At 41.7% G+C, this 23,721-nt stretch overlaps 1 protein-coding gene and 1 long non-coding RNA gene across 5 annotated transcripts in view; both read left to right on the top strand.

The window, feature by feature from the left end:
* Positions 1-23,721, top strand: part of ZNF845 (zinc finger protein 845) — a 180,659-nt gene that overhangs the window by 112,638 nt on the left and 44,300 nt on the right. The window contains exons 3-4 of one of the 4 annotated variants that reach the window (XR_014141037.1): positions 21,165-21,243; positions 23,387-23,711. The exons of the other annotated variants lie outside the window; for them this stretch is intronic. The gene's annotated coding sequence lies outside the window, so the exon portion shown is untranslated. Of the gene's footprint in view, positions 1-21,164; positions 21,244-23,386; positions 23,712-23,721 lie in introns of those variants that run through there. 4 annotated transcript variants of the gene reach the window in all.
* LOC145717683 (uncharacterized) overlaps positions 1-23,721 on the top strand; it is a 52,113-nt gene that overhangs the window by 18,625 nt on the left and 9,767 nt on the right. The gene's annotated exons all lie outside the window — the stretch shown is intronic.

Here is a 23,721-nt window from a genome sequence, read left to right as displayed (position 1 = left end):
GCATGAGAGGGAGGAGGGTCAGAGGGAGAAGCAGACTCCCCGCCGAGCAGGGAGCCCGATGCGGGACTCGATCCCGGGACTCCAGGATCATGACCTGAGCCGAAGGCAGTCGCTCAACCGACTGAGCCACCCAGGCGCCCAGATTATATATGTATTCTATTATCTGACACAGTAAAAAAGGAATAATAGTCCAAAAGCATAAAATCATGAACATTAAAATCATTAGAATAAAACATTAGTAACAGTGGGCCATATCTTGTAAACACTATAGAATGACTTTAGACTTTGGCCAACCTTGTAGATTTCATTTTTCATGAAAAACATGGCCCACAACTCATGTTTCCCTGCTGATTGTTCTGCATGTGAATGTAAATATTGAACCCTGGAAATTAGCATTTGAGTATTTGACATTGGGAATGATCTTCCTGGTCTAGGTTTTCCCTGGAAAAGTGGAGGAGTTCTACCTCTTATGTCATCATTTCCCATACTAGACGGGAACCAGGGCAAGTTTGAGAGGTTTTTCTCAGTCATCTGAATGTAGCCAAGTGTTGGTCATTCTTCAAGAGGAATCTCAGACACATTGGCAGCTTTTGATTTGAAACGTTTTCTCCATGATTTTGGACACAGACTCATTTTCTAGTTGCACAGAGAGTCCAGAGATGTGTCTGTCCATTGATAATTCTGGCCCCTTGAGTGTCTTCCAGGCCATCACCATCAGTCCCAGAAACTCCAGGTGGGCAAAGCATTAAGGAACAGCCCCACATTCAGTTGGCCCCTCCAATATCTTGTGCTGGATCCTCCCTGAGCTGGTCAATACCACAGTTCCTATGTATGTATGGGATAAGAAGTACAACAAATATGCACAAACATTATAGGCTTTGGATCCTGTTCTGCTATACTTTGTGAGGAATACATAGATTTACTTTATGCAGCATTCAGATGTACCTCCTATGTTTTCTGTTTGGGACTCATTCTGATTTTCTTCCGTGCATGCACATTCGGGGGGCTAACACTTGCATCAGACCAATACCACACCAAGAACCTCTCCTGAGAAAATATCTACCCCAGGCATTCTTGTCCTGGAAAGCACTGTTGTAATTTTTTATATCCTTCCTTTTTTCCATCATTGTAATTTTTCTCTTTTTCACTAGACTATGTGGAGGGAAGTGAACAACTTGTTCTTAATCAACATGTTTCCAAATTGCCATCCCCTTTACTCATTTTTCTTAGAATGACTGTTTTTTTAAAGATTTTATTTAAATTCAAGTTAGTTAACAGATAGCATGTTAATAGATTCAGGGGTAGAATTTAGTAGTTGGCCAGTTGCTTATAACATCTAGCCCTCACTACATCAAGTGCCCATCACCCAATTACCCCATCCCTCACCCACCTCGCCTCCAGCAGCCTTTGGTTTGTTCCCTGTAGTTAACAGTCTCTTGGGCGCCTGGGTGGCTCAGTCATTAAGCGTCTGCCTTCGGCTCAGGTCCCAATCCCAGGGTCCTGGGATCGAGCCCCACATCAGGCTCCCCGCTTAGCGGGGAGCCTGCTTCTCTCTCTCCCACTCCCCCTGCTTGTGTTCCCTCTCTTGCTGTGTCTCTCTCTGTTAAATAAAAATAAAATCTTAAAAAAAAAAAAGTTTCTTATGGTTGCCTCCCTCTCTGTTTTTATCTTACTTCATTTTTGCTTCCCTTCCTCTATGTTCATCTCTTTTGTTTCTTAAATTTCACATATGAGTGAACTCATGGTGTTTTTCTTTCTCTGACTGGCTGATTTCACTTAGGGTAATACACTATATCCACATCGTTGCATATAGCAAGATTTCATTCTTTTTAATGGCTCAGTAACATTCAATTGTATGTATATACCACATCTTTAACCAACATCCATAGAGGAACATCTGGGCTCTCTCCATAGTTTGGCTATTGTGGACATTGCTCCTATAAACATTGGGGTACATATGCCCCGTCAAATCACTATTTTCATATCCTTTAGATAAATACCCTGTAGTGTAATTGTTGGATCATAGGGTGTTCTATTTTTAACTTTTTAAGGAAACTCCATAGTTTTCCAGAGTGGCTGCAGCAGTTTGCATTCCCACCAACAGTGTAGGAGGATTCCCCTTTCTCTGCATCCTCCCCAACACCTGTTGTTTCTGGAGTTGTCAATTTTATGCATTCTGACAAGTGTGAGGTGGTATCTCATTGTGGTTTTGATTTTATTTCCCTGATGATGAGTAATGTTGAGCATTTTTTTCATGTGTCTGTTAGCCATTTGTATGTCTTCTTTGGAGAAATGTCTGCTCTTCTGCCCTTTTCTTGACTGGATTTTTTGTTTTTTGATTAATCAGTTTGATAAGTTCTTCATAGATTTTGGATGCTAGCCCTTTATCTGATATGTCATTTGCAAATATCTTCTCCCATTCTGTAGGTTTCCTATTAGTTTTATTGATTCTTTCCTTTGCTTTGCAGAAGGTTTTTATCTTGATGAAGTCCCAATAGTTCATTTTTGCTTTTGTTTCTCTCATCTCTGGAGACATATCTAGTAAGTAGGAAGTTGCTGTGGCTGAAATCAAAGAGGTTGTTGCCTATGTTCTCCTCTAGGATTTTGATGGATTCCTATCTCACATTTAGGTGTTTTATCCATTTTGAATTTATTTGTGTATATGGTGTGAAAGAGTGGTTCAGTTTCATCCTTCTGCATGTTGCTTTCCAGTTTTCCCAACACCATTTGTTGAAGAGGTTGTCTTTTTTCCATCGGATATTCTTTCCTGTTTTGTTGAAGATTCGTTGACCATATTGTTGAGGGTCCATTTCTGGGTTGTCTTTTCTTTTCCATTGATCTCTGTGTCTATTTTATTTTTAAAGATTTTGTTTATTTACTTGACAGAGAGAGAGCACAAACAGGGGGAGTGGCAGGCATAGGGAGAGGGAGAAGCAGCTCCCCTGCTGAGCAAGGAGCCCAACGCAAGGCTTGATCCCAGGACCCCGGGATCATGACCCGAGCCGAAGGCAGATGCTTAACCCACTGAGCCACCCAGGAGCCCCTGTGTCTATTTTTGCCAGTACCATACTGTCTTGATGACTACAGCTTTGTAATATAGCTTGAAGTCTGGAACTGTGATGCCTCCAGCTTTGGTTTTCTTTTTCATCATTACTTGGGCTATTTGGGGTCTTTTCTGGTTTCATATAAATTTTAGAATTGTTTACTCTAGCTCTGTGAAAAATACTGGTGTTATTTTGATAGGGATTGCATTGAATGTGTAGATTCTCTGCCCCTTTATTCTCCTTAGTGATGACCGCTCTGTATCCAGGTCTTCCTCTGTACCCTGGATGAATTAGAAAACTTCCTCATCTCAGGAGAAAAATGTAGTCTGTTTTCCTCCATGTCAGTCATTTATATATTCATGCCTCACAGAGTGTTATGTACACTTACAAGCCAGTGACATTGTAGGTAAAATTGAGAATAATATAGAGAATCTATTCTAGTAATAGATAACTGTAGCTATACAATGAATCCTTTAAAATTATTATTTTAATTAATTATACAATTATGATGTACTAATGGTCCCAGGAGGTAAGATCAGAGTCCAGTCAGTAATGTCACAGGGTCTCCTGAAAGAATGCAGAGATACCCAAAATATCTCTGAATGGGTATCTTTCAATATGAGATGTTATATTTGCCTAACATTTTCCTGGGTGTGATCTTGTGAAGGCAGTTCCACAAAGGTGGTTAACGTGTTTGGTGGTCCTTCAACAAACTGGCACTCCTGATCATCAAAGCCAAATCTGTAAGTTTTAACGAGCATAGGCTTAAAACCTGCCACACTAGGTCCTGCCTTAGTACAACCTCAGGGAGGAGAAGATCCATTAACAGTGCAAGGTTAAGACCCACAAAATATCTAGAATCATGACCACAACTACAGCTACCTGTAACCCATGTTAACTGAAGTAGAGGCTTCTTACTGCAGAGATCACTGCCCAGGGACAGGATACATCACACCTGCATCAGAGGATACTGATCCACCAGGACAGGTTTATGCCCTAGCTGATGGCCTAAGGTTTCTGCTCCCTGAATCCCTATGGGGGCATCAACAGTTCAGTCTCACTGGGGACACTCTTTTCAGAACCAGGAACTCTTTGGAATATTTAGGAATGTCCGGTGTAGCCTGGGGTTAGACTGGCATCACAATCTGAATCTGCTTCCATCTCAGAGAAAGAAGAATGAGTCATTCAGGGTCCTCTCCTCCCTCCATAGAAGGAATCTCCTTTGTGGTACCCTGGTGGGAGGTACTCCAGGTTCCTCATACTGTGGTAAAGAACACTGACTGAGCAAGTGTAGAGATGCAAACAGATAGAACCTGATTATTTCCATGGCATTCAGTCATTAGAAAAACAGATGAAGAGTCATGATGCCTACCATCCAGGAACTTTTAGGTTAGAGCAAATTGTTGAATTCAGGATTGTGGAGTCAATGTGAGGAAGCAGTGGTATACCGGGGACTTGACTTCAGTTGAGTCAGTTCCCTCTCTGTGTTGTGGTGTGAGTTCTGGTGTCACCTTTGATGGGTCATCCATGGACCAAAGAATTTTTAGTAGCAGTAACATTTATTTTGCATTCTTGTAAGAATAAAAGCTTTCTAATATAATTGCCCCCGAAAATGCTAAGTGTTTATGTTAAGTTGCTTTTTACTTTATTTTCTGAAATAGGAATGAGACTAAATAGATTAAAACAGTATGAACTCTGGGTGTTGAATTTCTCTGGGAAGGCTTAGGAATGACAGGCCTAGACATACCCCAGAAGCAGGGAGATCAGAGCCTACAGCCAGCTCCCTCCCAAGCCCAAACCAGATCCACCCCCTTCTGAGGCTGTGTCCAGGTCTGGCCTGGCTCTGGAGCTCCTCCCTTCCCAGGACAGATTGGAGATCCGATTCTGAGTGGCTGTTCCTTTCATCTCTCCAGGGCTGGTGCTCACAATTCCCAAAACCTAGAAGCTGATACATGGAAGGAAACGACTGTATATTTTAGTGCCTTCTTTTCTCTTTTTATCATGAAATCGTGTGCTTCACCAACCTTTTACCCAGAATCCTGTTTTCCATTCCTGCAGATTCAGTAGTTGCTCAAGTAACAAAACATAAATCTATGTATACATTATGACATGATTAAAACAATCTAGCTAATTAATCTCATAGTGTTAGGACTTTTTATTTCTGATTTTTAAATTAATTTTTGTTGAGAACATTGAAGATATACTCTCTTAGCAAATGTCAAGTATAATAGACATGGAATTATGTGTAGTCACCATGCTGTACTTTAGAGTTCCAGGATTTATTCATTCTGCATAACTGAAATTTTGTACCATTTGACCAACATCTCCCACTTTGCCCTCAGCCATGTCCTAGCATCTACTCTGCTTTTAGGAGTTCAACATTATTAGATTTAGATTAGATTATTAGATTTAAGATATAATTGAGATAGTATTTGCCATTTTGTGTGGCTTATTCCACTTAGCATAAAATCCTCCATGCTCACCCACATTGTCCAAATGGAAGGATGTTTTTCTTCCTTTTTTAAGGCTGAATTTTGTATAGATAGATATTATAGTATATTTAATAAATTATTTATGATACATAATATATTCTATAACAGAGGCACCTGAGTGGCTCAGTCATTAAGTGTCTGCCTTGGGCTCAGGTCTTGGTTCCAGGGTCCTGGGATCGAGCCCCACATCGGGCTCCCTGCTCGGCAGGAAGCCTGCTTCTCCCTCTCCCACTCCCCTGCTTGTGTTCCTGCTCTCACTGTTTCTCTCTCTGTCAAATAAATAAAATCTTAAAATATATATATATTCTATAATACATATTTTATATCATAAATCATGTTAAATAATATATATAGCACATTTTCTTTAACCACTCCTAGAAAACAGGGAGATGTTTTCTAGGAAACATACAGGAAAATGACTCCTCCTATTTGCTAGAATAATTAGATTTGAGGGAAAAACAAACTTGGTAACACCAATGTGGAGGAATTAAAATGATCCTATATTGCTAATGAGAGTATACAAAGTAGAGGAAAACTGGCATTTGCTTATAAACTCAAACATTTTTCTATCCTGTTAAAAACATGTAAACCCAACAAAGAAAACTCTTGGAACTACTAATCTACCCTTCCTTTCTCTATTTTTCCATTCATCCATATTTCGCTCCTGTAATATACAAACTTTTATTTTTTAATCGATAGGGAAAAAGATGAAGCACATAAGTGGGGCCCAGTTTGTGCATCTTCATGGTTATTATAGGACACCTAGTGCCCAGCTCACAGGGTATTATGGGAATGAAATCACATCATATATGTGAAGTTGCCCACACGGTGCACCATAACTTGTGAACAGAAAATCAGTGCTCAATCAACATTGCAGTAATCAATATATACACGTTGTTTTCCAAATAGAGACTTGCTCAGACATTAGTGCATTCACGAGCTGCCTTTCTATAAACTGTAAAGTGCTATGAAAGCATGTGGTCCTTCAGGGCAGTGATGGAGGTCTTTCCTGGGACCAACAATAAACTCACAACAGTGAAAAGTGAATAGTAAATTCTTTCCTGGGAACTCACCAGGAGTTGTTTGTGTTGACGTAGATGGTGGGTGTGGGGGGCTCAGGTGCGCTGTGCCTGCATTCTCTAGTGTAGCCACTAAACGAGGGTCTCCAGGAGCAGCATCAGCGCTAACAAGTACTTGGGAAAGATGCCAATTCTCAGACCCCATTCCAAACCTGCAGAATCACCATTTCTTCTATGGAACCTGAATCACCAAATGATTTCTATGCACATTAAAACTTGAAAGCACATCATTGCTTATCAGCCTGGGTTTACAGTAAAGATCCCAGGGTGAGTTTTAAGAACCACCATCACCTGGGCCCTCTGCCAGAGTCTGTCTATTGGTCAGGGTGAGAACATCAGTGCTGCTTTAACTATGTGCTTCAGGTGCTTCTCGGGTAGACCAGGGTGAAGCCCAAGGATTCGCAGACACACTTGTGAGAGCAGAGTCTGGCTTTCTGGTGAAGAGAAGCTAACAGACTGTTTGGTCTGCAATTGGAAGGGGCAGGTCCGTGCAGCCCACATTCCCGGTGCTGTGGCAGGATTTGGTTTTCTGTGGGAGGGGAGGACATCTGAAACCAGGAAGGATGAACTCACACGCAAGTGTCCACATAGGAGCTCCTTTTTTTCTGAATCTTTCCTGTGACAAAGGAGAGGGCGGCCTTTTGTGCATTTCAAGATCCTTCTGCCTCTGAGTTGATGATAGCAGGTGAAGAGACTGTGCTGAGGCCTTTAAAGGCATACAGGTGTGATTTCTCTACCTAATATCGATTGAGAAAGAAACCTAGAACAGAAGGGAGAGGCCGAAAGGGCTGCTTCTGGGGTAAATCTTGTCTTGACTTAGCTTAGGGCAGTGTCTTCATTTCTTACTGAAAGGCCATGTATTAGAACTTGCAAACATTCACTTCTCTACTTTTGGTGGTCCTGCCTAGTAAATATGTTTCGGACTACTATTTATTCTTTTAATGATAGTCAAGTCAGCCCTTTAGGATATTCCTCTATTATCCCCGGGCTGTCTCTCCATTCTCTCCAGCCGGGTTTTCTATGCAGCATGACGAATTCCTATCATGAATTCATGACCTGCAACTATTGAAAGTATTCCCTCTGTGACAGATCAATATGGGGATGTGTTGATACCCAAGATTCTCACTGGAGATGGGTTAGATTTTGGGATCCCAGTAAAGGAGGAGAATATATAATATTGAGGTTCTGTCTGGGTGAGGCCTGAGTCTATGGAAACTAGATGAACAAATAAACCAGTTATCAGGCCCAGAAAAAGTCAACGTTCTGAAAAAGAGAGCCTTGCTGTCTAGATTGCTTCAACGAAAAGACTTACTATTTAAAATATATTAAAGATTACAGGACATGGGAGCAATCTGTGGCTTGAAATTTCAGAAATATGCTATATTTTCATGATTGGAATCATAAAGATTTGTTTTTTTTATTTTTGTAAGCACTGTCGCAGTGATGAGTCCTTTGTGCTTTAGGCCACTGAAATCAGTTTGTCTCATTACAGCTGATATTAATTTTGTTCACTTGGTTCAGGGTCTCTCTGCCAGATTCCCTTAGAAAATGAAGGCTCTCAGGGCGCCTGGGTGGTTCAGTTGTTAAGCGTCTGCCTTCGGCTCAGGTCGTGATCCTAGGGTCCTGGGATCGAGCCCCGCGTCGGGCTCCCTGCTCAGCGGGAAGCCTGCTTCTCTCTCTCCCACTCCCCCAGCTTGTGTTCTCTCTCTCGCTGTCTCTTTCTCTGTCAAATAAATAAATAAAAATCTTAAAAGAAAAATGAAGGCTCTCACTTATGTTTACTGGAGATCCAAGTCTTTGCAAGTAAACGTTCTAAATTATTCCTTGGTTTCATAATTTTCCATTTCATCCTGCATAGCATTACAGAAATTATCTCCTTTATTACTTTTCTATTTTCAGGAAGAGGAAAGAAGTATAGTATAATACTATATGTTCAAGTTCTTAAAATTCTATATTGTAACTCATCACAAATGACAAATGACATCATTTCAAGGAAATAATCAGGCTTTGTTGGTGTAAGGAAGGAAGTATTCATGATGTTTTATCTTGACTTTAATGTTCCCATCTGCTGAGGTTATCCGTAATCTTCACTCTAGATTAGTGATAATTCTAGAAACTAACTGGCATAGAATCTTAAAATTAGACATCTATTCCTTATTTTTGATTCAGTAGTACTTGGAAGTGGATTTAAGGAGCTGAACATTGAAAATGCTTCCTAAGTGTTCTAAAGTGGCCAGCAGTAAGAGCGTTTGGAGAAATAATTTTCTACATCCTTCTGTAACGTGCTCTCTTCTCTACCGAGCATAGTGCTGGATTTCAAATTGAAGATTCTCCAGCAAGAGTCATGCTTCCTTTTCTTATAAGTAGGTCTTGCTATCTCTAGGCTGTATTTGTTCTTTTTCTTTACAAAAGGAAAGAGCACGGGCACATGAAGGGAAAGGAGACAGTAGCCACACACCCAGGTAGGTGGGAATGAATGAAGCAGGCGACACAGGTGGGGGCCAAAGGAGAAAACATAGCCTTAAAATGTGGTCCGGGGGGCACTGGGTGGCTTGGTTGGGTGTCGAACTCTTCATTTCGGCTCAGGTCATGATCTCAGGGTCCTAGGATCCAACCCCACTGCTAGAGGATTCTCTTTCTCCCTCTGCCTCTCCTCCCACTCGCACATGCTCTCTCTCTCTCAAATAAATAAATAAACCTTTTAGAAAAATAAAATGTGTTTTGGGAAGCTCTGCTTGAATGGAATGATCCTGGAAGCCAAGGTTTATTTCTCTGGTGGTCACAGAGGGACAGCTCCTGTCTCATTCTTCACGTGCTCCTATATCCTCTAAGGACTTACCTTCTGTTCTAGTGTCTTCCATGGCATTCACAGTGAAATCCAAAACCCTCCCCATGGCCAGTGAGGGAATATGTGATCTGATTGCTATTCCATTGATTGTGGAGGCATATGAAAATCTGTACACTTAGGAGTTTCCAAGTGGAGGCCCCAATGTCTTTTACTCCTCTCTCTCTCTGTTTTGGTGCATTTGTCTCCTGTAGACACACACAAATTCTGGTACAACATAAGGAATGTGGGGTAGACTGACCCTCCTCTATCCAGACTTACATAGAGCAGCTCTCCCCATGGAGGCTTCCCCATTGATGAGACCCTGTGCTCTGTCCTCAGAAATGTACCTGGGAGCCTCAGTGTTTACATTGGCCTCACAGTGGAATAAGTTGGGCCATGTCATTAAGACTTAATTGATGCTAGGCATCATTGAGGACTAAGTGACAGAAGCTTTGGGGTTGGCACCCTGGAGATTGCAGTTCTAAAATCTACACAAGGGATCCTGACGTGACGCCAAAGCGGAGAACGAATTTTCTAAATATTGCTTTTCAAAATTTCATGTATATATATGGGCGCCTGGCTGGCTCAGTTTGTAGCGCATGTGACTCTTGATTGTGGGGTCATGAGTTCAGGTCCCTTGTTGGGTATTGAGATTGCTTAGATGATAAACTTAAAAAAATTTCATGTATATACAAACCATTTGAGGTTCCCATTAAAAACAGATTCTCTGGCCCCCACACTCAGATATCACTACTCCCTAGGTCTGCATGAAGCCCATTAATTTGTTTTTAACAGCCATTGAAGTTGCTGTCCCCAGACATCATTTCCAGTAGCACTGAGAAAGCAAAAGATCAAGCCTGAGTCCCTTTTACCCAGTCATCCTTTTTATTTTATTTTTTTTAAAGATTTTATTTATTTATTTGACAGAGAGAGAGATAGCGAGAGGAGGAACACAAGCAGGGGGAGTGGGAGAGGGAGAAGCAGGCTTCCCGCCGAGCAGGGAGCCCGATGTCCCCAGACATCATTTCCAGTAGCACTGAGAAAGCAAAAGATCCCTTATACCCAGTCATCCTTTTTATTTTTTTTTATTTTTTTTTCAAAGAGAGAGGATAATATTTTTAATTTTTGTGATTATAAAAGTAACCTATGATTTTTTTTTTATTCTTATGTTAATCCCCATACATTACATCATTAGTTCTAGATGAAGTGTTCCATGATTCATTGTTCGTGCACAACACCCAGTGCTCCATGCAGAATGTGCCCTCCTCAATACCCACCACCAGGCCAACCCATCCTCCCACCCTTTATTTTTTTTTTTTTTAAAGATTTTATTTATTTATTTGACAGAGAGAGACACAGCGAGAGAGGGAACACAAGCAGGGGGAGTGGGAGAGGGAGAAGAAGACTCCTCGCTGAGCAGGGAGCCCGATGTGGGGCTCGATCCCAGGACCCTGGGATCATGACCTGAGCCGAAGGCAGACGCTTAACCATCTGAGCCACCCAGGCGCCCGCAATTAGAGGCTTTTAAACCTGCAAATGACATAATCTGATTTCTGTGCTTTATTTATTTTTTTATAAAGACTTCTGTGCTTTATTTATTTTTTTATAAAGACTTTTTTTTTTTAAGATTTTATTTATTTATTTGACAGAGAGAGACACAGAGAGAGAGGAAACACAAGCAGGAGCAGTAGGAGAGGGAGAAGCAGGCTTCCTGCGGAGCAGGGAGCCCGATGCAGGGCTTGATCCCAGGACCCTGGGATCATGACCTGAGCCGAAGGCAGACGCTTAACGACTGAGCCACCCAGGCAGGCACCCCATACCCAATCATCCTATATCAACACAAGTATTGCCATTCCCAGTGAAGACTGACATCTCCCGGAAAGAAGACTCTCTCTGCTCATCCGCTGCAAGCTGGGAAGGGACTAGATAAGGCTGTGGTGTCTGAGCAAGGCTGTTTTGGATAAATAGTATGTGCTCATTCATGAACGGAATGTTTTTTGAGCATCTACTACATACTCCAGGTATATGAGGATGCACTGTGTCCAGGATACTGTGCTGGGAATCTTGCATACATTATGCATGTTAATCTTACTAAAGCCCTGGGAACTGGGTACTATATGTTCATTTTTCCCAGGAGGATTTAGATGCTGGGTGTGCCTCCCTGGGATTGTAGAGATTGTTTCTCTTCTTTTTCGTTATCATTAACCTTAAAAATAATGTCATGATAGCACAAATATAGAGAGCAGACATAGAAAGGAAGGGTGGATTAGAGGCTCTGAGTGAAATTTGATTCATCAATCATTTGCATTTATGTATTTGGTTAATTTTAATGTGTGGACTATGAGTGAACATCTCAGGAATGGAAGGTGGGATGTTATGTGTTACCTTGGAAGCATTGTTTCAACCAGACATGTGAAACTGACTCCCTGAATTTTTAGTCCTTTACTCTGCTTTATCTAAGTCTGAGCCTCAGGAAGGTGTGAATGCCAGTTTGGGCCACCCAGGTGGAGCTGCCAGGAACTCTGTTCTCTGAGCTGTTCTGAGAAGGAAGGCACAGGGACTGACAGTGGAGCGGTGGAGGGCAGTTTCGTGGTCTGAGGTCGTTTTCTACAGAATCTGAAATGACAATTCTGTGTTAGAGTCTGCAAACCCCATTTAGGCAAAAGTACTATTTCTGATGAGAATTCTGGGGCAGCTGAGGTTTATGCTCATAGTGTTAGCCCCGAAAAATGAATCCAGAACTAGGATGTCAGAAGGTCTGCTGGAGAGGTGGGATTGATGGGCACCTTATGCGTTCATATTGCACAGGGCGATCCTTTTTTTTTTTTCTTAACTTTTTATTGACATTGGCAAATTAGAATAAATTAACAAGCATTTTTTCAAAAAAAATGTTTTGTACACAAATACTGTCAAAATTTCCTAAAAAGCTTTCAACATAGTAGTATCTTTTCATGTACTGAATATAACTATTAGCACCGTGTCAAAAATGTTGAGGACAGAGGGGCGCCTGGGTGGCTCAGTCGGTTAAGCGGCTGCCTTCGGCTCAGCTCATGATCTCAGGATCCTGGGATCGAGCCCCACATCGGGCTCCTTGCTTGGCAGAGAGCCTGCTTCTCCCTCTCCCTCTGTCTGCCACTCTGCCTACTTGTGCTCTCTCTCTCTGTGTTAAATAAATAAATAAAAATCTTTAAAAAAAAAAATGTTGAGGACAGAAACAAAATAAAAATCTGTGAGATGTTTGCCACTGACGAAATTCCACACCCTATTATTGTCTGTACATACGGGGGAGGGAGACAGCCAACTTGGGAGTGAACAGTATGACTTTTGCACATGGTGATCCTTGATGTCCAGTCCCTTATCCCCACCTGCTCTGGGTCCCTCTGCACTGTGGCAGGTGCGGTACTCAGGATCTTGAGGGGTTCACCTGCATTCTCTGTGTGCGCATGTGTGAAATTTTGGCACTAGGGAAGGGAGAAGCCGTCAAATATTCTGGGTGTAATAACATTAGTCAGAGGTAGGACTGGTCTGTCCATAGACTCTGGTCCCAGCTTGCCTGAACTGTGAACTGAGATGTGTGGGCTTGGTTGAGATGGGATTTAGGTGTGGTGCTCTGAAGACCTCGGCTGGTGAAGGAAGGAGGAGATGACTGCAGGTTTTGGCCCAAAGACGCTGTGTGCGCCACAAGTCCTCTGTGCGCATGTGCAGCATTTGTTGGGCAACTCTATCTGCGCAGGCGCTGTGGGGAGCCATTGCCAAGGGTGAAGTCCCGGGAAGTAAGAGCAGAGATGCGCTGGTGTGTTGTGCGCATGTGCAAAAGTGAGCAGAGCGGGGCGGGGAAACCTGTCACACTGTCATCTGCCCACTTGCAATGTGGGTAAGGAGTTTAGGCCACTTGAGAAACTGGTCAAAATGAAAGTGGTATTGTGATCTTAAAAGATGATGTGATAGGGCGCCTGGGTGGCTCAGTTGGTTGAGCGACTGCCTTCGGCTCAGGTCATGATCCTGGAGTCCCTGGATCGAGTCCCGCGTCGGGCTCCCTGCTCGGCGGGGGGTCTGCTTCTCCCTCTGACCCTCCCCTCTCTCATGTGCTCTCTCTCATTCTCTCTCTCTCAAATAAATAAATAAAATCTTTAAAAAAAAAAAAAAGATGACGTGATATACATTGAAATTTTCAAGTGTTAATTTGACCATTTGATTTGCCTACTCAATTTGTTAGGCATGGGGAACCTGGGTGGCTGAGTGGGTTAGGTCTCCGACTCGGTTTTGGCCCAGGTCATGATCTCAGGGTGGTGAGATCAAGACTGGCATTGGGCTTCTGGCAGAGCTCTGTAGGTAGTCTGCTCGAGATTCCCTCTCTCTGCCCTCTTCCCCTCCCCCTCTTAATTAATTAACTGAATGAATAAAATATAAATAAAAATATGAATATATAAAGATATAAATAAGTAAAAATCAATCTATCTTTAACAAAAAAATTAATGATGTCCCACCTGTAGGAGCTACTAGTAAGGTGTTTTTTTTTTTTTTTAAATATTTTATTTATTTATTTGAGAGAGACAGAGATAGTGAGAGAGAGCTCGAGCAGGAAGGAGGAGGAGAAGCAGGCTTCCCTAGGAGCAGGGAGCCCGATGCGGGGCTCGATCCCAGGACCCCGGGATCATGACCTGAGCCGAAGACAGAGGCTTAACCATCTGAGCCACCCAGGCGCCCCATTAGTAAGGTTTTTATTGAGAGGATATGGAAGCAAAGCAAGGACACTGCTTGATTGGGTATACCTTAAGTAGTTGCCTTATTTCTGGAAAGCCTAGTTGACTGTAATTCTTTGTTCTCAAGTTCATTTTCTTCCTTTCCAGTGCAGTGACTGTGAATTAAGTTGTGATTTGCTTATCAAGGCTACCGAGGCATTAGAGCCCCCTGAGTCAGTGGCTTCCCTGTTTAATTTCTTTAACAGTGAAAACACAGTTGGTAGGATATTACTGACTTTTCTGCTTTCTTTTTTTATCCATTTCCAAGAGTAGTTCAGCAATTGTTCACTCATTATAAAAATGCAGTCATCATGGTGCAACAATCTCATGTCCAGGAACCACCCAGTTAAGTCACTTGTATCTGAATCAAAGATCCACATTTCATGATGTGTGTGATAGCAGTAGACAGATATATTTAAGTATGTAAATGTATAAAAAAAGTGTTTCGGGGCGCCTGGGTGGCTCAGTTGGTTAAGCGACTGCCTTCGGCTCGGGTCATGATCCTGGAGTCCCGGGATCGAGTCCCGCATCGGGCTCCCTGCTCGGCGGGGGGTCTGCTTCTCCCTCTGACCCTCCCCCCCTCTCATGTGCTCTCTCTCATTCGCTCTCTCTCAAATACATAAATAAAATCTTTAAAAAAAAAAAAGTGTTTCAACAAGGGTGCTATATTGACAATTACCACCAGATATGGTATTTTAGGAATGCAGTAAATCCATTTCTACTGGTATGAAAACACCACCTTTAGATAGCATTGGTTAAGGAAAGCAATTTTTTTTTTTTTAAGATTTTATTTATTTATTTGAGAGAGAGAGAGAGAGAATGAGAGAGAGCATGAGGGGGGGAGGGTCAGAGGGAGAAGCAGACTCCCTGCCGAGCAGGGAGCCCGATGCGGGACTCGATCCCGGGACTCCAGGATCATGACCTGAGCCGAAGGCAGTCGCTTAACCAACTGAGCCACCCAGGCGCCCAAGGAAAGCAATTTGATTGACAGTAAGTTTGATGTGACCATATTTATGCAAACATTAAAGGAAGTGCGAAATATTTTAGTTTGTGTGTGTGTTATATAATTTCAAATGGAACTTCACATACCCTCTGAAATTGCACAAGAAGGAAGATACAGCTCAAACTGATGAGCTGTTATATCTGAAAATCAAACTATTACTGACTGGGGGCAATGAATGGGGACTTTTACTTTAATTTATTTAAATTAAAAATGAATGAATAATTTCTATTTTACAATTAAATTTATGCCTATGTGTAGATGTTTTCCAACTTTACTGTGACTAATTTCCACATATTTAGGAGCTAAAAAAGAGTACTCTGCTATTTATGTGTCTGACTTTCAGTGGATTTGCTGTTTCTGTTTAGGGTCCTGTAAAGTCAAAATCAAGGTTTCATGAGGCATTGGATTTTCTCTGCAGCCTCCAGGGGGGAATCTACTTCTAGGACCATTCAGGTTCTTGACAGAATCCATCTTTAGGGATGCCTGGGTGGCTCAGTCATTAAGCTTCTGCCTTCGGCTCAGGTCATGATTCCAGGGTCCTGGGATCGAGCCCCGCGTCGGGCTCCCTGCTCCGCGGGAAGCCTGCTTCTCTCCCTCCCACTCCCCCTGCTTGTGTTCCCTCTCTCACTGTGTCTCTCTGTCAAATAAATAAATAAAATCTTTAAAAAAAAAAAAGAAAAAGAATCCATCTTTAAAGACAAATTGGAGTTTTGACATGGGGCTAAATTCTTTATTCGGATCCGTGGGTGGAGTGCTTTGGAGTTCCTGGGTAAGTCCAGGTTGACCTATTGAAACTAAAACAGTTTTAGGTAAACTCTGTGGGGATCTTCTCTACAGGGTGCACAAGGGGGATGTCTAGGGTTCCAGTGGAGATGGTTGTTCACAAGGGCAGTGGCTGAGGTGTCCTATCAGAAGTTATATTAGCATGTGACTCTGCAGGCTGTTACTTAGGAAATGCACTGGTGAGAGGGGCTGGTGTGAGTTCAAGTCCCCTGTAATCCGACTGACTACACAAAATGGATGCCAAGTAGCACTATCATGGAGGAGTTTACCTAAACTGTCAACAGTCCCCCTATATAATCTATCATGTATCCATGTTGATGTCCCAGGAGTTAGAAGGAAGAGAAACCAGTGCAATAGATAAACTGTTGGAAATATAACCACACATTATTTAAAGTCTGAGGCCACTGAGAAAGTGGATTACTAGTCATATTATATCACCATTATCAAATGCGTGGTAGATACCATCTGTTGTCTACATTCTTAATTAAGGTGAGATAGGTTAATATTGGTGGCAGGATAATACATCATTCATTACCTATCAGTGTTAACACATTAAAAGCCAATATATTCTATCATTAAAATATCTTAGGATTATACAAAGACTATGTTATGCATTTCAAATCCACTGTGTGATCCTTGTTGAAAATACAGATTACCAGCATTCAAGAAGCATTCTTGTTCTGATATAATGACCTAGGAGTCATAATTTCAATAATTTTCAGGCCTCAAGTAATTATTACGAAGTATCGATGTACAATTATATGCCCTGTTAGGGAAGAGTTAGCTATCCTCTACTGATATCTGGGAAGGTTTCTTCATTTCAGCCATATCAACTAATATTCTGTACATCTGTCTGTTGCTATTGTAAGGATCTATCAGTATTTTAATGGATTGCCACCACTTTTTCTTTGTTTTTGACTTTTTAAGATTTTAATTCCAGTTAGTTAACATAAAGTGTTATATTAGTTTCAGCTGTGCAATATAGTGGTTAAACAATTCCATACATTACCCAGTGGTTATCACAAGTGCAGTCCTTAATTCCCATCATGTGTTTACTTTTTTATTTTATTTTTTTTTCAAGATTTTATTTATTTATTCATGAGAGAGAGAGAGAGGCAGAGGGAGGAACAGGCTCCCAAGGAGCAGGGAGCCCGATGCGGGACTCGATCCCAGGACCCTGAGATCATGACCTGAGCCGAAGGCAGACGCTTAACCATCTGAGCCACCCAGGCGCCCACCCATCATGTGTTTAACCCTTCACGCAACCCACCTTCCCTCTGGTAACCATCGGTTTTTTCTCTATCCTTAAGAGTCTGTTTTGTGATTTGTCTCTCTCTCTTTCCATTGTTCTTTCTCTGTTCCATTGTTCTTCTGATTTTTCATTATAATTTTGATGTGTTTTCTCTTTTGCTATTTTTTCTCCTATTGTTGAGATGTGTACAAGCAGTTCCTGACTCCTTTACCCAGCCAACAGATCATACTGACTACTCAAAACTAATTCACTGCAGTGTCCCCTCTGAACTCTACAACAATGGCCTTCTGTAATAGCTACACGTAGGGACAGATAGGGACCAATTTCAATGCATGGGTAGGGACAGCTCTACAACCCCTGTCACCTTGAAGAAGTTACAGAATATGAGCCCTTCACCCTTCAACAACCTTAAATATTTATGGACAGAAAATTGGTCAGGGGTGAAATGATGAGGAACAGAAACAGTAAAATGCTCACCTTAAGCCCAAAGAGCTGACCTATAGCCTGCATAGTTTTGATAAGAATCAAATGTAGTTGATTGCTACATTCTTAAAGGGTCTCATGACTGCCTGTACATCTCACCTATAGTTAATATTGAACTGAATGATAAGCAACAGAGAAATTTTGCAAAAGTAGTTTTACAAGTAGAAATTTGAAGAAACATTTATGATCTAATACTTCCTGCATGACCCCACCCCCTGAGGTCTAAGCATATAACCACCAGCTTTATGCAACCAAAGTGCAACTCTTTCTGCCCAGGGGTCCTGTCCCCCTGCTACTTGAATAAACTTACTAAGCTGCATCTTAAACATCTCAAGAATTCTTTCCCACCGGATGCACTGAGTGATCACACAACAATTTTGTTACCAAAAAAAAGACAAAAAACCAAGATTGGCTGCAGGTTGTTCCAAAAGCTAATACTCAAGACACGAGTTTTGACTGGAAAGAAGTATGAGGTTTATTCAGGAGGCCAGCCTGAAAGAGAGAGAGACAAATCACAAAACAGACTCTTTTTTTTTTTTTTTTTTTAATTTTGACAGAGAGAGAGAGACAGCAAGAGAGGGAACACAAGCAGGGGGAATGGGAGAGGGAGAAGCAGGCTTCCCGAGGAGCAGGGAACCCGATGTGGGGCTCGATCCCAGGACCCTGGGATCATGACCTGAGCCGAAGGCAGACGCCCAACGACTGAGCCACCCAGGCGCCCCCACAAAACAGACTCTTAAGGATAGAGAAAAAACCGATGATTACCAGAGGGAAAGTGGGTTGGGTGAAGGGTTAAACACATGATGGGAATTAAGGACTGCACTTGTGATAACCACTGGGTAATGTATGGAATTGTTTAACCACTATATTGCACAGCTGAAACTAATATAACACTTTATGTTAACTAACTGGAATTAGGTAGAGGAAGAAGGTAGAGTCTTATCCAAAAACCAACTCCAAAGTTTCAGCCTGTCCCAAAGATTTTTTTTTTCTTACAAATGAGTTTTATTTGCATTTCTGACCTAAGCACAGACCCCACGTACAGATTTCTCATCCAAAGATTTTTAAGGGAACTTGAGGCCAGTAATTGGTAAAAGAGGACAATGGTAGTCTCTAGCACTTCTTGGTTCCTGCAGACTCAGTGGTGTCAGCTACAGACGTTATTGTGGTTCTTGGGGGTGATGCATTGGTGCCCCAGGGACAGGTTATGCAAGAGGATTCCCATCCAAGTCTTTCTGGGAAGCAATACATGACCTATAGATATACAAAGAGGTTTGGTTTATCAATCACACACGCTAAAGGTGCATGCTAAAATTTAAAGACTACTAAGTTGGGCAAAGGGGCCCGGGCAGGGCTTTTATGTAACTTAAAAAAAAGGTCCCCTAGGTTTATTCTGTTGCTGCAAGTGGAAGGATTTCCTTCTTTTGTGAGGTTGATTATATACCCAGAATGAATTAGATGGCAGACCTCTATCAGTAATATAACAAATATCAGACATTAACTTTTTATATTATAAAGAGTTGCCTGCCTGGTGTTGCAAACTATTGTTTGACAAAATTTGCTCTTTCCTTTTTCCTGTGAATATGCTTACCCCCTTTTGAAATTCTAAATCCTTACACTCAAGAATTCTTAAGTCACAGTGGCATGTAAGCATCAATTTCCTGTGGTTGAGCCTCATATTTTTGAGGTTCCCATAATTAAGAAATTATTTTTTCTTGTGAATCTGTCTTACATCAATTTAATTATTAGACTGGCCAAAGAATTGAGAACAGATGAAGAAAAATGGATTCCTCTCCTAACATTCCTTCTGTTGTTGAAAACTGACCTTCGTGTTTCAGACCCAAAATATAATGTGAAGACAGAGTTGGGGATAAAAAGGAACAATAGCTTTATTGCTTTGCTAGGCAGACGAGGCTGCCGCAGTTCGGGGCCTTCAAAACTGCAAGCCCACCCAGAGGAAGGGGTTGGGAGTTTTGTAGGGAAATGCAGGACCTAGCCGGTTTCGACAGTAATTGTGTTTGTGCTTCCAGCCTTATTTACCAGGTTTTCAGAGTGGTACTGGATTCCTGGGGTGGGGGTGGGGGGCAGAGAAGCCGGAGAAAGGGGGAGGGGAAGGTTGCTGAAGAGAGGAAAAAGGGTATTTAGTTTAATATCAAGCCTTGCTGACATTTTAATGCAGCCATTTTGATTTTTGTTCAACATTATGCTTTTAAGTGGTTTCACTTTGAGTCACCAGAATAACTGTATTAAGACCACTTCATATTTTATAATGGGCAATCACTCAGTATTTTCTAGAATGGCTAAAATAAAGGAAAAGGATAACACCACATTTCTGTGAAAATATTGAGGAACTAGAATTCTCTTATATTGTTGATGGGAGTGTAAAAAGTACATTCAGTTTGGGAAACTGTTTGGCAGTTCCTTAGGAAAATAAACATTTGCCTATTTAAGAGGAGCATTTTACCATCCCAAAATAACGTGTCTTTGTCATAAGGATTATTCTATGTTGGTTTTTTTTGTTTGTTTGTTTTTGTTCTTTTTGGTTTTTGAGGGAGAAATTGTGAGTGAGCTGGAGGGGGGGAGGGGGGAAGAGAGGAGAGGGAGAGAATCTTAAGCAGGCTCCTTGCTCAGCAGAGCCCGACCTCATGACCCTGAGATCATGACCTGAGCTGAAATCAAGTCTGACTCTCATCCAACTGAGCCACCCAGGCGCCACTAGGCTGTTATTTTAAAGAAAAGGCAGACAAAGGAAAAGCTCTGAAACCCAGTATGTTTACTTTTGTAAGAGATATTTGCATTTATGAGGGAAAGCTCCATTTGTAAGGGTGTCTCCCTCTGCTTAGCAGAAACAGGGAGAATGTATAAATCTCCAGAAACTCTGATCAGTGGAAAAGGCATGGATTTAAATCCGGATAACAATCATAGCCCTGGTTGCTGTCCTTTGCCTGGTCACCTCCCCCAAATGCTTCCCAATAGGATCACGTGTGGAATTTCAAAACCGATCATTGCTTGTGCCCTCCTCCTCAGATTCTGTCTATTGGTGTGGGTGGAAAGGATAGTGTCGTTTTAATTAAGGGCTCCAGGTAATTCTAAGTGAGGCCAGGATTAAGCACGAGGGCTGCCCATTAATTTATGAGAGTTGAGTATAGTTTTTGGTGCAAGGAGAGGCAACAGGGTCTCTGCTACATGAGTCTGGGAGGGTCAGATCCTTGCAGCTCACAGTTCCTATGCTGTAGCTGAATTTGTGGGCGTCAGTGGGAGGGGAGGCCCCCTGAAAGCAGAGAACGAAAAGTCAGGGATTGGTCTCCAAGTAAGAGCTCATAGTTTCTGAAAGGCTCCTGACACAAAGGACTAGGAATTTGGGCCTTTTCTGCATTTCAAAGTCCTGCTGTCAGGCCGAGCAGTTTAGAGGTGCAGAGGCTCTGTTGGTGGCTTTAAAGGCATTTTCTCCTGATGCAGCTGTGATTTCTCTACGAATCTCCTCTGAGAAAGAAATCTAGAGGACAACATGAAAGAAGAAGAAATGGCAAGTTCTCAGGTAAGCCTTGCGTTCCAAGTCAGATGGCGCGTCATGTTTTTCTCCTGAGATTCCATTCATTTAAAAATTGCAGATATTGATTCCTCTAGTTGTGATGTTTCTGCTTCACGTTTTCCCCTAATTTTAAAACATTTTCAAAAAATGACTCAAGATTAAGTCTTTAGAACACTTCCCCCCTATATTCCAGAGCCTTCTCTCCCTTCTCTCCAACCTGTCTTTCAATAGTCTATCAACAACTGTCCCTTTGAATTAAAATCCTGCAAATATCATAAATATTCCCTTGGTGACAGACCCACAGAGGACGGCGTTGAATCCAAGATTCCTATTGCTGATGGGCTCTGGCCTTGGATATCAGTCAAGGAAAACATTTCTTATTAGGTTCCATCTGGATGCTTTATGAGCTCTGTGTAGACCAGGAGTAAGAAATTGCATAAATAAACACAATGGATATGAGATCCAGAATAACTCAGAAAGTTTTAGAAAAAAAAGGGGAGGCTTGCTCTTTAGAATGTGAAAAAGATCCTCTATTTAAATGTACTAGCTATTACAGGACATGGAAACCTTGTGTGATTGAACTTTGTATAAATCCACTGTATTCTCATAATACAATTTATATTCTGATTTACTGTTCCCGGGGCACAAGAACACACCATTAATAATAGGTCCTTCAGTGTGCCTAAGGCACTGATGTCAGTTTGTTTCCTTATAGCTCATGTTACCTTCTTTTACTTCGGTTGATGCTCTCTGACAGTTTTCTCCCCTATGAAGTTTGTATTCTCCCCCATTACCATTCTTAAGGATCTTAGATGGATTTACTGAGCGATATGCAGAAACTATCACATTTAAAGTGGAAACTTCTTCCTTCTGAATTTCTCTTGCTTCTAGTTTCTGTTGAGAAGGAAGGTAAAAGAAATGTAGATAAACTGAAATTCAACTTCCAGACCCTTGATATATACTTGAGACAGGCAGAATATGACATTCCATCAGGAATTCATGACTGCCTTAATGCTTTGCTAGAAGCAAAAAGGAACCAGCTTGATAATAGCCAGACCTCCAGGATCCTGTAAGTCCTCTTTAACATATGAAAATCCCTGCAGAAACTTCCTTTATTTCTACCCCCCAACTTAAAACTATATTATCAATGGCTTCTCGCAAGGACAGTGAAGGTCTTTCTCCCCAGGGGTCCTGTCCCTGCGCTTTAATAAAAACAGCTTTTTGCACCAAAAATGTCTCAAGAATACTTTCTTGACCCTTCACATCACTTTCCACTGGACAATGAAGACTGTCACCTTCATGTAGCAGAGAGAATGATTTCTAGGACTAGAGGTTCTAAGACCTCCATCTTCTAAGTTTTTATTTTACTCCACACTTAGGTTACAGAGTTACCTTCTATTTATTTCTTTGTATTTTCAGGCAAAAAAAAAAAAAAATACAAGAATCACTTAATTAACATGTTTGAGTGTATTAAAATCCTGAAGTATAATAGAGTCACAGATAGAAACTACACTAGATGGGCTTGTGACACAAAGGAAACTTGATTTTTAGCCAATAAGGAGATCACGAGAAATAACTTCAAAACAGAGACTCATAGAGCCAGTGGGGACAGTTTCCTTTTACTTAGGGTTCAGATGGAAATTCAGCAGGAGGGGCTTCATCATCTTATATAGAGCTGGGCATATGGTCACACATGCACATGAAGACAACACTTGTATACATACTTTGTATGTTATGAAAATGGTGTTTGTGCTGCTCCTTCCATGGAGATTTTCATATTGTAATGAGGTAAAGTAACTGTTGGTCACTCCATGGGTTACTCCTTGCTTCATCTACACAGGTATGACTCAGGGGTTAAGTTCAAACTGGTCAGGCCCAAGTGCTTCCTCACAGCAGTCATAACTTTTTGTTGGATAGTTTCTGTCTCCAACACAGGAGACTCTGCCCATGGGGTCTTTTGATTGAAGTAAAAGATAAGGTGGAAAGAGGAGGTTAAGTAAAACGTGGGATAAAAGTTGGTGGGTATAAACAGGTGAGCAGTGAAGGTCAGGTCTTGGGGTCTAGCTGGTGACATTAACACCCTCTTTCATCTTAGGGAGCATTGTGAACTCTGCCAGTGGCCACTTGGTAACTGTCGTATTTATTGCAGGGACTGCTGACATTCAGGGATGTGGCCATAGAATTCTCTCAGGAGGAGTGGGGATGCCTGAACCACACTCAGCGAGAATTGTACAGGGATGTGATGTTAGAGAACTACGGACACCTCCTCTTCCTGGGTGAGAATAACTCCTTCCAGATTTCCCAGACCACACTCAGGGTTTTGTTCCTTCCTTTGAAGACTGTGTATTAGAAGATTCCTCTTTGAATGTTGGGAATTCAGATCCAGGCAGTAAGGGAAATAAGTAGGGGTTTGTAGATGTAGAGAAAAATCTTCATGGTTTAGCTTCCCGTTCCTTAAGAGAACATCATCACTTCTGTAGATGA

This window comes from Leptonychotes weddellii, chromosome 16, assembly GCF_054177405.1.
Source record: "Leptonychotes weddellii isolate Sample4059 chromosome 16, ASM5417740v2, whole genome shotgun sequence".
NCBI classification, from domain to species: domain Eukaryota; kingdom Metazoa; phylum Chordata; class Mammalia; order Carnivora; family Phocidae; genus Leptonychotes; species Leptonychotes weddellii.
Note: the sequence above shows the minus strand (reverse complement) of the source record. Positions and strands in the feature narration are given on the sequence as shown.